General features: G+C 39.0%; 1 protein-coding gene across 2 annotated transcripts in view; it reads right to left on the bottom strand.

Annotated features, from left to right (window-relative positions):
* The window catches only part of PTCHD4 (patched domain containing 4), an 85,976-nt gene that overhangs the window by 4,152 nt on the left and 67,339 nt on the right, over positions 1-14,485 (bottom strand). The window lies entirely within an intron of this gene.

The following is a 14,485-nucleotide window of genomic DNA, read 5'->3' on the forward strand; positions in this document are numbered from 1 at the left end:
CCATACTCTGTAAATTTTGACATGCTGCTAGTAAGGATGGAGAGTACAATACTGGTCAAGTAATTGGTCTACACTAATTGTCTAGAAAACATATAGTTTGTTTTTTTCTTTCATTATTTTGTCTCCGTCTGTCTCTCTCTTAGGTATTTAGAGCTCATTTGGATGAGAAGGAATTCCCTTAGCTCACAAGAGGACATTCTGAAAAGAGTCAGATGTAGTCTCAGTGCTCCATGACAAGTTCTTACTTTGTGTTCCAAACTGAGAATTATTTTAGGGGTATGATTTTTTAATAAACTAAAGCTTACTACAGACTTACTTTCATTTTACTCATCATAATCACAGCCCTACAGATATTAAACTTTGGGACAGAATGATAAAGTTGAAACTAATCTTACTAGAAAATGTTTAATTAGTAAAGGCTATTCATGTATACATTTTCATATAACTTATATGTTGAATATATATATATACAATCATATTCTTTTATTTCTTAACAGAAAATTTCAATTTGGGGGAAAATACAACAACTGACATTAAAAAACACAGCCAAAATGGTTTGGCTTTCAACGGAAACTCCTGATCAAAAATTAAAACTATATATTTGGGCTTTCTGAGAAAGTGGGAAGATCTCTATGATTCTATCATTCTCTGCACTTTGGATCAAGCCCTAACAAAATTCTGGACAATGTAAGGAAACGCAGTACTGAGCAAATAAAGAAGTAGAAGCAGACTGCAGATGCCTCTGCCTCTGTGTGCCTTCATTCTCTGAAGTACAAGACGTGTATGCAACACAGCATACACAAAGGTAATTTTCTTGTAACATAACCAGAAATATGACAGCAGGAGATCTGCAAATAATGAAGTGTATCAGAGTGAACAAAAAGATTGTTGAGCTTGTCTTTTGATTTTAATTCTTTGGATTCCTTCAGCTGCTTATTTTGCCCAAAAGAGACTCCTGACAGTCATTCTGGACAGGGAAAATTACAGCATAAACTGTCAAGTTCTGTGAATGTTACTTGTTTTACTGCAAATCAGCATCCCCAGTGAAAGGTAAGCATACAGTATTACAGAAGTCTTGCAATTAGCAAAAAGCCTGCTGTCTTATGAATCAGCATCTTGGTTCAGGAGGGACCTTGAACTCCCTGGTAAACTTAGGGTCAGTCTGTTCAAATTCTCAAGGCTTGTCTTGCACACCGTCACTTTCACACTATCAAGCAGAAAGAATTGGCTCCTTGGGCTGAATAAAGCTGCAGAATCCAGTAATTTGAATGCAGTTTTATATTCTGCTTAAAACAAGTGTGCAAGTATAGTGCAGGGTGCAGACAAGGCTGAGTGGTCATCATCCAGTGCCCCTGTCCTTGCATGGTTTAATATAGTAGGATAAGAATTATAGAATCAATTAGGTTGGCAAGGACCTATAAGATCGTCAAGTCCAACTGCCAAGTCCACCACAAAGTCATATCCTAACACCATACACATCTTTTCTATACCTCCAGGGATGGTGACTCAACCACTTTGCTGGGCAAAGTGTTCCAGCGCTTTACGAACCTTTTGGTGAACAAATGTTTCCTAATATCCAGTCTAAATGTCCTCAGCCAAATGTCCACCAGCTAGGTGTGTGTTCCTTGGCTAAGATACATGTGCTAATTGGCCCCCTGATGTTACCAATAAAAGACAAAATAGTTGAGTTCTGCCTTCTACCTCCTAGGTACTAGGAAGTAGATCCTATATTAGCACTAGGAGGTACTAACCCAGGATTTTTTCTGCTTTGTAGACATGAATTTTCACAAAGCTTGCAAGATTGTAGTAGTGTCTGAGATATCTATCCCCATTCTAAATGTCACTGAAATGGGTCCATTATTTGCAGGCTGTTGTTATACATGTAAATGTACAGAGAGGATAACTGTGGGAGTCTCTTGTTAGAGATCAAAGCTAAGAATGATTGGCAAACAAATAAAAAATAAGAGATTCTGAAAATGTTAAAATAGTGTGGATCATTGCAATGTTTATAGATTGGAAACTTATGAAAATAAGTCCTTTTGAAGAAATGGTTTAGGTTACATTGGACTGGCACTTTCCAAAGAAACCATAGGTGAAACAATGCTCTACCAACTTTATTAATTTACAGTAAAATTGAGTTTTCTTATTCCACAGTCTCACTTATCTGCCCACCTGTAAGATTATATTCATAGTTCCATCTTTGGCATGCTTTTATTGTTATTAATTTATAAGTTTTAGTGTATCACATTCTCAATGACAAATACTGGGTGCAACTAATTCTATAGTAGGTATGTAACGATTAATAGAAAGATGTTTCATTGTGAAGATCATTTGTATGCAAAGACTACCCAAGAGTATACACTAATATGTATATGTGAGCTTTTGTTAATACTGAAAATTAAAATACTGTAATTGAACTCTAGATTTTTTTCTAATAGAACATATTTTTAAAGAAACAAAATTTTTATATTTGTGACTTCTTTGAGGATAAAAATCAACACTGATGTTTTTATGATTGTTGTTATTACACAGATTTAAAATTTCCACTTGTCTTCCTTTTACAGATAACTTCAGCTTTATTACACAAATACAGGAATTAGGAAATACAGAGCAGGAATTCTCTTGCTGCCACAAGAAGAAATGTTTGCCTGACTGGTTTTCCCACATCATTACTCCAATACCAAGTGTTCCAGACAGCTTTTGTTGTTCTCCCCAGATAAGCACCTCTATTCCCTTTTCTTAACAATGATACAAATCCTTTTTTTTATGAACATTTTCTGACATTTCTGATGATTCAGACACCACAGATACTCTGCAAAATTCTGTTCCTTCAGCTTCATCACTAATGTCACTGACAACGTTGAAAGTGGAGTTAAGTTCACTGAGCAGTTCTAGGAAGGTTCATGGGGTCTTTGGCTCTGGGTCAAAACTGTCAAATTTCCCTGGTACTAACATGACATGAATGAAGTACAGCAATTTTTATTTGCCAGACAGGCAATGGCCTATGACTACTTAAGAAGAAAGGAGACAACAGAGATTTTTTTTCTAGTAGTACTTGTGAGTTTATGAGAGCAAGTAAGGGAGGCTGCAGAGAAGGTAGAAATATATAATGCTTTTTCTGACTCACATTTCAAAACAAAAAGGTAATTATGAGCAGATATTTAAAATAAGTTTGAAGAGGATAGGGACAGAAATGAGAAGAGTGAAAAAACAGATTAAAGACCATTTAATACAGTTAAATTTATTCAAGCTGGAAGAGCCTGGGGAGGTGAATCAATTAAAAGCTAAGCCAAAGAAATCTTTGGACTATTAGCAGTCACCTTAGAGAATGAATGCAGATGGGATGGTCCAAGGACAGGGAGAACAAGTATAATATCTATCTTCAAAAAGGAGATGACCTGCAGAACTTAATATCCACCAGCTTAGTTCTTATCTATCTCAACAGATAATAGAATACCATCATTGAGACGATAGGAAGGTAGTCAGAAAAAGATGATATAGACTTATTAAACCAGATAACCTTAAGTCAATCTAATTTCTTGTTTTGAAAAGCAAGTAGTCTAACTGGAATAAGGACAGAAGCTCTTTTAGTAAGCCTTCTAATATCTTTCTACTGAACTTAGAAAGTTTTTAATACTATTGTACTTCATATTCTGACAAGGGGAATACTGTTTAGAGGAAAACATAGGAAATATATATTCAACTGGTTGAAAGTGTGCGCATATAAAGTTTTTTCCAATGATATATCAATTTTCACAGGGATATTTTCAGAGAGATTGCATCAAAGGTCTGTCTTGGGCCTGTTTCTTTTTGGTATTTTCCACTAATGATATAGACACGGAATTTGTGTGAGAGGTTATACTAAAGAGGAGTTCAAGCCCTCTGTAGAGCAGGACTTTAAACTTGGACAAGTCATCAGAAAGTAGTAAAATGGAATTTAATGAAGATAAATGCAAGGAACTTTGTGTTAGGAAATCAAATGAAAGAAATTCATAGTGAGATATAACAAAGGAAGAAGTGAGACAAAAGATTGTTTAGAGGATATGGGGACCTTCAAAGAGAATAAGTAAAATGCATTCTGTTACAACATGTAAGAAGCTGAATTAACAATAACAACATAAGAATTTGGAGGCAATAATTTTGCTTACCCTAGTACGATAGAGACATAAACTGGAGCACTGTTTTAAAATGGGGCATGATATTTTCATAGAACCATGGTATGATTTGAGTTAAAAGGGACCTTTAAAGATCATCTAGTTCCAGGTCCGTGCTGTTGACAAGGAAATTTAAAAGTAAAAATTGGAAAAATTAGGGTGAATGCCTTGGGGAATAAAAGGAGCAGAGAACAGCCTGTTTGCATACAAGTTTCTTAAGGGTGGGTGTCAAGAGAACAGGGTCAGATATCTTTCAGTGGTGGCCAACAACAGGATAAGGGGCAATGGACACAAACTGAAAGTTCCATCTGAATATGAGGAAGGAGGCTGGACTAGATGGTCCCTTCCAATCTTAACCATTTTGTGAACCATAATGTGATTTCTGCCAGCTTATAGCCACTCTGCAGGCCTGAACACATCAGTGGCATTCAGCTCCCAAGTTTTGGTTCATTCCCATTACAACATGAACCTCATTAAAAAAGTAACTGCATCATGGGGAACTTCTGTTAAACACACAGGCTATTACCAACGCCTTCATGTGTGCTCCAAGTGATGGCATTTATTTCTGCTTGCATGAGCACTTCAAAAAGCCTTTTAAATAATTCTGGGAATTGCTGCTAAGAGCAAAACATAAAAGAGTTAGTCTTGTTATGGGCATTTCAGTGTAGCCTGGCAAATAGCAACCCTGTGAGTGTTTGAGACTGAAAAGCAGTGAGGGAGTGGCAAACATTTGATCTGTCTGGTGTTTGCTGTATAATGGCATTTCAGGAAAGCTCAGTAGCAGCCAGACACTACTCCCATGAAATACTGGCAACTTCTCAAGGACAGCTATAGCTGTGAAAGTGCCTCTTTCTTTTCACCTGTTGGAAAGGGAGCCGAGACTTTCAGCCTGGAAGCCTGACTTTTAGACTACTAAAATTACATAAGAATAATCATAAAGTCCATCTGGACACTGTTTTCCTAAATCCTCCCACTGCAGAAGGAAGTCTGCAGAAGCCTGTAGAAGAAGAAAATGATGTAGCGATGTAGCAACCATAGAAGAGTCCCAATGTTAATTCAACTTCTAAGATCCTAAGGAGCTGCAGTCTGTAACTTACATTAATGCCAGTCTGTTGGAAACAGATGAAAAAATAACGGTTCACTTGTTCTTTTGGTCTCCTTTCTTTTACATGCTCTCTTCACGTAATCAGGTCCACAGTCCTTGACATCCCTCTCTCTTTACTCTTTCCCATCCACCCCAAAATATTTTTTTTTCCCAGGCAAAATAAAAATCCTAGACATGAGAAAGCAACTAGGGAACTGGGCTAAACTGCATAGTGATAATTTACTTACATGTCACATCACTTTGGCAGATCCTCAATCTTCCATCAGTTTGTTTCTCATTTGTCAGACTCCAAGGCAAACACTGTTATCCCTGTTTGCACAGAGACCAGTTTAATGGGAACTTGATCTTGATTTGAATGAAGAATAATTAATGCTAATATGAATTTGGCATCTCTGATTTTATATCTTATCCAATTTTGGATCTTTCATATTGACAAGGTCTTTCCAGAGCTTCACCAGAAGCATCCCTGGGTAGAAGCTCGGGGTTAAGCACTGGAGAAAAGCCAAAGACCTTGTGGTCTAGATGCAAACATGTTTCTGGCTGAACCCTACTGACACCACTTGAATACACGTTGTAGTCAAGACTTGTTTGCTACAGTTTATTTCAAGGTCCAATTTTACAGTTTTTAATGCCTAGAAGCTCCTTTTCTTTTTAGAAGGAACTGAAGTATTAAATAGCAACACCCCTCACCTTATGCATTGAAACAGAGCTGAACACAGAGAACATTTCAATGGATGTCATTAGTCATCAGGCTGCAAACCTCATTATGAGAGATTTATGTTTGAGCTCACATATACTGCTTGCAAATTGTATATAAAGTTGGAATCCTGCTTAGTTTTCTGCTGTGCTTAGCAATGAATTAAAATGCTTTTCACTGTTTCTCATCTAAGCATTTTAAGGAACATTGTAAACAAGGACTGCACATATGGAAATTACTATTTATTGATGGGAGTTTAAGTGACATATAGAAGACAAAGAATTAATTTAGATCAAGCTATTAATGAACTGATTATATATTCATTGATGCTAAAAGCATAGGATGGACTTGTGACACTGATCAGAATGCTTTGTTTTTAACCTGGATTTGATAATCCAGTAACATCCGAATGGAAATCAGAAGAATAAGGTGTTAGTGAGTCCAAAAAAACCAAAAATGCTTTTATCAAGTGTGGATTCTGTCATTCAGAAAAAATAATCTGTACTTGAATTATTACACAAACAATGAGTTTAGTCATTTGCTGCTTTCTAGCAGAGAGAAACCAACCGCGGATTCTTCACAGAAAACCAATAGAACAGTTAATATTTGGAGAAGAAAATAGAAATGGAGAAACAAATAAAAGGTGTGAAAGTATGTATGTCTGAAAAATGACTAGTGCATTCGTAAGCTTGAGCGCATGAAGAGAGTACAAGAGCGTTTGAAGAGAGTGGGACAACTTTTGGAATTACTCATGAGGGAAGTGCATAACATTTTCAGTGGTGGGACCTAGTTATGAAAGTGTAAAAACTTTTATCTTTTGGTGACAAGATACAATTGTCTGCATAATCTGGATGCCAGAGTGTAACAAGTAATAAGCAGGAAATATTTCACCCTTCACTTTGCCAGTGAATCTAGTCATCTGGCCAACCGAACCTTGAGGGCATCTATCTTCTTTTGAAAAGGATATAGTCTGTTTGATATTCCCCACACATCTCCAAAGCCTAATGAGGCACCATTCTTCCCCAATGGCTGAAGATCTGGTCTTGTGGTTAGCTTGGTTCACAGGGTTTGCACAACTGCTGCATCTTGGATGAAGCGGCCCATTTTCAGTTGGTACCTTAGGGCCAGGTTCTAGCTGAGAAAAGCAGGGCTAACTTCTATCTTGATAATTAATGCAGGTCAAATCCATTCCTTCTCTAATATTTTCCTATCTGGAAATTACTCCAGCTGGTGAACACTAAGGTGCAGAGCATAACACGTCTGCTCTTCATGCAACCACTGAGGTTTCCATCTGAACTACATATCTTGATGTAAAACCACAGTTTTTCAGCAATGAAGAGATAGCTCTAGACCAAAGGGAATGGACCCATCTGCTGACAGTGATATTTTTAACAGTGGTGTTAATGCAGGACTTGCTGACATCTGTTTACTTCAGAACAGGGGTGGTGAGGCAGAGCAGGAGGCAACATTACCTTTTTGCTTCCATTAGCTGGGAGTGAAGGAAAGAAGGGGGACTCATTCAGAAATTTGGTAAATATGTATTAAATCTCCCTTTTCTTCCCTCAAAACCCAGGTTCTGCATTGCACAAGGATGTGGAGGAAGGCTGCTCTGCTGCCCTTGCCAAGCCCAGGAAGGAGGTGCTCTGTGCACTGCAGCGCTGGGCTGCTTGTGCCCTAATGCAGCACTGCAGCTCTGGTTCAGGTCATCCCACCAGTGGGACTGCTGGAGCTGGGAAGTCTGCTTTCGGCTGCTGCCAAGCAGCTGATGCAGCAATGTGACTGCTGCCCTACGTTGAGATACACAAGCTGTGCTGCTCACTCAGTAATGCTGTGGGGGAGCAACATCCCTCTCCCATATTCCCAGTTTATCCCTAAAATCTAGCCTGGAGATTTCATATTGCAGATCCAAGCTGTGTAGGTTACATTTATTCCATTTATCAAACAGCAGTGCCAGGAAATGCTGTAGATGCAGATATTAATTCAGTCAAGCTGCTAAGTGGTTATAATGGTCCTCAGCATACCTTTGCATGGCAAAAGGCTATCCTTGGATCCAAGAGTTTCCTGTCATTAGACAAAGAGTTAAAAGCAAAATGAACCAAAGAAAGAAGAAATGGCTTATTGAAATGACTGAAATAACCCCCTATTTCTTATGTTTCTTTATGCAGTTCTATTAAAAAATTACAACTGAAGCATATTGATGCTGTGCCAGCTGCTCACAGCTAGACTCGCATGACAATTGTTCAAAGACCTGTAACACTAATATGGACCATTCAGGAGGTTAAGAGGATTTTCATGCATTCATGAAGGAAAACTGCATGGAAAAGGTCATTAAAGTCAGAACCAACAGATCTGGGTGTGAGAGCCAGAAAGCCAAGTAGCAGATGGAGCCAAGGGGAATGTTTTGAGAAAGGATGACTTTACGGTGCAATTAACCTGTTGAAAGCCTCATTTTTAAAGCATGTGCTATTGGCTACTACTAGAGATAAGATACTGAAATAGATTACTCTTTGGCTTGCATCAGCCTGAATGATTTTGTGTCCTTCTGTATTACTGAGGCTGAATGCATTAAAATCCATATGCACATGAAGAATGAATTAAAACTCTGCAAGTCTTCCTGCCCTTAACTCTGGTACTTGTGCTTTTGACTGTACTAATTTTATTCTTATTGTTATAATATTCAGAAACCTGTCTTTAAACTGATACAAACACTTTCCTCATTCACTGCGTGGTTTCAGGTCTTATTTACCCTTATCATTTGTACACAGCACTGATTACAGATTGATTAATTATATTGCTATGGGTCGATATGGAAGCTCCTGCATTCATTCCTACATCCTCTATGTACATTCATAAATATCATGACCTCTGTGACAGTGCTATGGGTATTACACCATTTTTTTGCCAGAGAAATTGAGGCAAAAAGAAATCTGGTTTTAAAATATTACTGGGATCCATCAGTGTACACTTGTCATTGACCAGGCCTTGCTGTTCTCATGCAACCCAGGACTTTTATTGCAATATATACTTAAAGCCTGATATCATCCAATATATGCATATGTCATACTCTGGGGATTCATACCTTGGGTGTTGGACCAAGACACAGAAGTAAACTGTGCCAAGATAATAGACATCTGCTAAAATATTTGCTTCCCAATTCTGGAGATAACATGACTGCTGCATTTTCCACAAGCCCTAGACTCCTTTCCTTGTTGCTTTTCAGCCTTTTGAAGAGGCAGGACTGTCACCAGAAAAGGCCTCCTTCCCTGCATATCTCAGATTCTCCCTCTAAATCACTGGCCAGGGGACTCCTTGTAAAGCTGGAATTAGGCCAACAACCCCCAACAGTTTTGTGGTGCATGTCCTCATCTTCAAGATGCTTCTCATAAAACCTGGTGAAATGATAGCACATAAAGGACAAGATGAGCTTTCTTTTCATGCCAAAACTCCCACAGACATCTAGTATGCCCAGTGCTGGCATTAGAAATATAACTGGGCTTGTGCAGGCCTTAAAAAATCCTTTCCCAGTCAACAGCATTTAGCAGCTCATTAATGTATCTGAAACCTGACCTTCAGTAATCTGTCCCAAGAGGGTATAATTAAGCTTTTCACTTAATTATTACACTGATTAAATTCATCATAGACTTAATATATAAGGAACATTTTGTAGTTTTTTTTGGGTGTGTGTTTTTGGTTCAGGAGCAGTGAACCAGCTGGATACCACCCTTTTCCCATTATTATTCTGAATACCCACAATTTCAGATGTAAATAGTTTTGAACACTAAATTGGTTTGCATGTGTATTTTCCTAATACCTCAAGGAGGGCTGGAGAGGGAGCCCTTTCTCTCATGAACCTTTTGTTGCGCAAAAGTCCATCCAGAATTCATTGGTGATCCCTAATCTGCATCCGTTCTAATGAATTAAATATTTCTAGTGTTAATTTTCTGTCACAGAGACCAGCTTGTGTAATCTAAGAATCACCATGGAATTTTACATTTTTAGACTTTACAATAAAATATCCATACCCAAAGCCTAATTTGCACCTGGGAATTATTTGGGAATGTGCCATGAAAGCAGCAAAATCGTGATAGTGTATCACTAGCACCAGCTTTAGGATCAAACCCTGTCTGTTCTGAGCACATCACTCCCACCTCACTTTCTTGTGTGCATTCGCTAATTTCTCTGACCATTAGAAACAAGAGAGTTTTTAATTGTAATAGGAACTGAGGAGATGACTCTCTTTTCCTCTGATATGCTGATTCAGGTACCCTTCATCTCTAAAAAGTGTAACAAACAGATTACCTCTTCTAAGCAGCCCAGTGCTGTGAAAGAAAAAGGAGGAATAAGGAAGCTGCTGAATCAAACTCATTCAAGCTCTCTGTTTCTAGTGATTTTCATACACTTTCATATGTGGCATTGTCAGTCATTGCAATAGGTGTAAGGCAGAGATAACTTGAACCCAGACTACTGACTGCATTTAATTGCTTGGTAGATGTAACTGAGAGAAATCTGGAAACTGGCATCCTGTTAGGGTTTTGCTTGCTCAGCTCAGAACAAAGTTCTAATCTACACCAGAAGCAAGGTGCTGACTGTTCTCAATGAATCACTGATCTCACAGCATGCTTCTTTTTATTGCTTTTATGTCAGCAAAGCTTTGTAAGTAGCACGTCACGATGTGCTCTCAGTACATTGAATTTACTCAGAAAGGCAAATAACGGTAGATGTAAAATGAACAAACTATATCTATATAAATCACTGCAATTTAAATCTGGGACAAATTGCAAAGATATATTTTGTTTGAGAAAGCAATTTTCAGATTGTTTGCCTCCTCCAGCAGCCTATGTATCAGTTTATTTAGATGATTTCTTCTGAGAACGTTGCTCATTCATCCAAACCATGACATCGTAAATTACTATTTCCCTTCAGTTTTAAAGAACTAAAAGTGATTTTAGCTATTGTCATAAGTTATCATTACAAGACTGAGACAGAAACTTGTACAGCTTCAGCCTATATCTCTCAAGCTTACAAATGATTGTTATAATGGTGTTTTCGTTCATAAGGCTCCAACTGCACTGTATAAACTTAAAAGATTGCTAAATACAAACCAGATCATTAGGACAAAGTTAAAAATGTAACAGCAAGCAGTAGTAAAATGAATTCTCTTACAACATTATCTGTGGCCTGCAAGATGTACCCTATGTCTTCCTAAGTGTGCTTTTCAAGAGAAGCAGTATGTTACTGAAACAGATGTCTACCCATAAAAAAATGACTACATAATCTGAATCTTGGAACCTCTTTTTAGATATACGCTTATTTTTACCTAGGCAGTGTTTAAAAATATTTAATATCTTTTCATTTTAAATGGGAAGATGAAAGCTTCGTGCAGCTGTGCTCTCATTTTACACAGGGATCTGCTGCTCTAGCACCAGATTTCTGCAACCCTCTGCTGTTTTCTCAGGGTTTATGGTGGCACCCAGAATTCCTCTAACAGCTCCAGGAGTATGCAAGAATCCTGACCCTCAGATGAGCAAACTGAAGTTTTCTGCAGTTGTAGTATGCAAAGAAAGCACCCAAATTCTGACGCGTGGCTACCAAGAGAGCAGAAAACAGCCACGATATTTCTTTCTTTTCCTCTCTTCACCTTTGTCACTCTTAGAAATTTAAAGCCAATTTTATGGTGAGTTCTGCTACAAAACTTCCAACCTACTCTCATCTTACTTTCTGCAGGCTGAACAAACACACCTCTCTCACCATGTCCTCACAGTAGAAATGCTAAGGATTTCTGAGCTAAGGATTCCAGATCTGAATGCAACATTCCAGGTGAAGTCTCACCAGAATGGAGTAGATGGGCAGAGTCACTTCTCTCAACCTGCTGGTCACACTTCTTTGGATGCAGCCCAGGATGCTTGGCTTTCTGGGCTGTGAGTGCACACTGCCAGCTCATGTTCAGCTTTTCATCCACCAGAACCCCCAAGTCTTTCTCTACAAAGTTGCTTCCAATACTTGAAGCCCCCCAATCTGTATTGATATCAGGGATTTCTCAAATCCAGGTGCAGGACTTTGCACTTGGCCTTATTGAACTTAAGGAGGTTCACATGGGCCCGCTTCTCAACCTTGTTCCAGGTCCTTCTGGATGGTATGCCACCCCTCAGGCATGGTCTCTTGCCATCTTTTCCTGATTTCTTACACTTGGGGATCAAGAATTTATGTGCTCTATGGAAAGCATCCTTAAAGACCTGCTAGCTCTGTTCTGTTCTCTTGTCCCTGAGGGCAGTTTCCCATGGGGTGTTATTGCCTAACTCCTTAAGCAGCTGGAATTTTGACTTCAGAAAATTCAGGATCCTAACTTTACTCTTCACCTGATCCATAAGATCCAAAGGACTGTGAACTCTGTTATCTCATGATCACTACAGACCAGGCTGCCTCCAATCTTGATGTCACGAATTGCATTTGCAAGCATCAGGTCCAGTATAGCATTCCCTGTGGTAGGGTTATTGCCTGTTTCAAGAAGTTATCCTCAGTGCACTCCAAGAATCTCCTTGGATTGCTTACAACTAGCCACGTCACTTTTCAAGTAGATGTCAGGCTGGTTGAAGTCCCCCAGCAGAACAAGAGTTGCAAGCACGATGCTTCTTATAGGTGTGGTAAGATGTGGTTTCATCAGTAAGCTCCACTTGATCAGGCAGCCTGTAGTAGATATCAATCACATGCTTCTAATTAGTACCCATAAGCTTTCAAGCAGCTCAAGGCTATTCTTCAGACAGGTCTTCACAATCTATCCACTTCTTGAAGTAAGGCAACCCCTTCACCTCTCCTTCCTCACCTGTCCTTTCTGAACAGCCTGTAGCCATTGATAGCTCCAACCCAGTCATGGGGTTGTTATATCAAGTTTCAGTAATGGCAACTAGGTTGTAGCTTTTTAGCAGCATGGTGGCTTCCAGCTCCTCCTGTTTGTTGCCTGCTTTGTATGCACTGGTGTAGAGGCACTTCAGCTGGGTTGTCAATCATGTCACCTTCCTAGAGGAACACTTTTTAAATCTTTGAGGTATTTCACCAGTGTTTTTCTCTTTGTTTCTATTACCTCAGGATCCCTGTCTCATCTTTGTAACACTTCAAATGTGCTCCAGCATACCCAGCACACCTCAGAGTAACAAGCTGAGGGCCCTCACTAGCACCCCATCCCACAGCTTGTCATGTTCAGGTCTGATATTATTCCCCCTCCCCTTCAGGTATAGGATGACTTCATGTGTCTGTCTGGAAATCTACAGGTGTCTGTCTCCTTCCATTTACTTAGAGGAAGATTGAGAAGACAGAGATTCTCTTGTAGCCAACTCAATTATGTCAGGTGGGATGAGTCCAGCTTTGTGTAAATGAAGTCCAAAATTATCTCTTAGGAGCTGGTTCATTTTGTGAAGTACTGGAGCTAAGGAGATGGCTGGAAAAGCTGGATATCCACAACATAAACTGATCAGGCAGATTGTCACATTTTGGCTGTTATGTGTTTGGGTTGTTTCCACTGAGTATTCTGAGACTTTATAAAAATATGTGCTGATATGAACTGAGTTATTACTGTTCGGAAATCTGCCTTCTCCATTCCACAATCGCTAGAAGAGATGCCTTTGCACAGTAAGGAGAGCAATATCTGATTAGCACAGAATAAAACCATGGCGTCAGCAGATCATACAAATGTTATGATTGCAAACTGCCAAGAAGCCTGTCATCAATTAATTTTCTTACAAGCCATTCTGCAGAAAACTCTTCTTTGCCTTTGGCACCATCATGATGATGACGGCAGATTTTATTACTTCTGGAACAGCAGAATGGGAGGTGGTGTGTCCAAGCAGACTTGCCAGCAGCCCAGATGAAGGCAGGGTGTGCTCATATATCTCCTCTGTCTGCTTCCTGGGCTTTCAAGTATGAACTAAGTAGAACAGAAAACAAAATACTCATTCTCATGTTGGCCTTTTTATCTCTTTTTCTTCTTTTCTTTCAATATAGGTGGTTGAGAGACCTTTTGCAGTTGCTTTTTACAGATTTATTTGTTCAGGTATAACTTTTTTCTTTTCCAGTGTCTATCCACTTGTAGAAGGGTGCTCAGTGCTCCCTGGCACTTGGTGACTTCCACTGCAGTGATTCTTGCAGCATGGCAGGAAATCCAGTCCCAGCCTTGCTGTAAATGATTGCACGTCTTCATGACCCCCACTTTTGTCTGTAAATGCAAAAAGCTCAGCCTGAACTTGCATTAAACAGAAGACAAACCTCTGAGGGAAGTCACAATTGTTTTTCCAAAGGAAGTAATAATCATAAGTTCCTGAGCTACAAGGGTGAAGAATCTAAACTGAAAAACACACATATAAAAGTTAGTTAAAGCAAGGGTCCTGTTTTGGCTACTGTTCCAAGTTTGTTAGCCTTGGAAATTGTTCACACAGTAATTTATCCCACAAACACTGTCCCTTGAAGAACATTGGAGACATATTTCTAACCTGCACAGATACAGATTTACTAGTATCTAGTCGAAGATGCAGTTAATCA

This window comes from Neopsephotus bourkii, unplaced genomic scaffold (assembly GCF_033783945.1).
Source record: "Neopsephotus bourkii isolate Nb327-2 ecotype Australia unplaced genomic scaffold, CSIRO-AGI_Nbou_v1 NB_1600, whole genome shotgun sequence".
Taxonomy (NCBI): Eukaryota; Metazoa; Chordata; class Aves; order Psittaciformes; family Psittacidae; genus Neopsephotus; species Neopsephotus bourkii.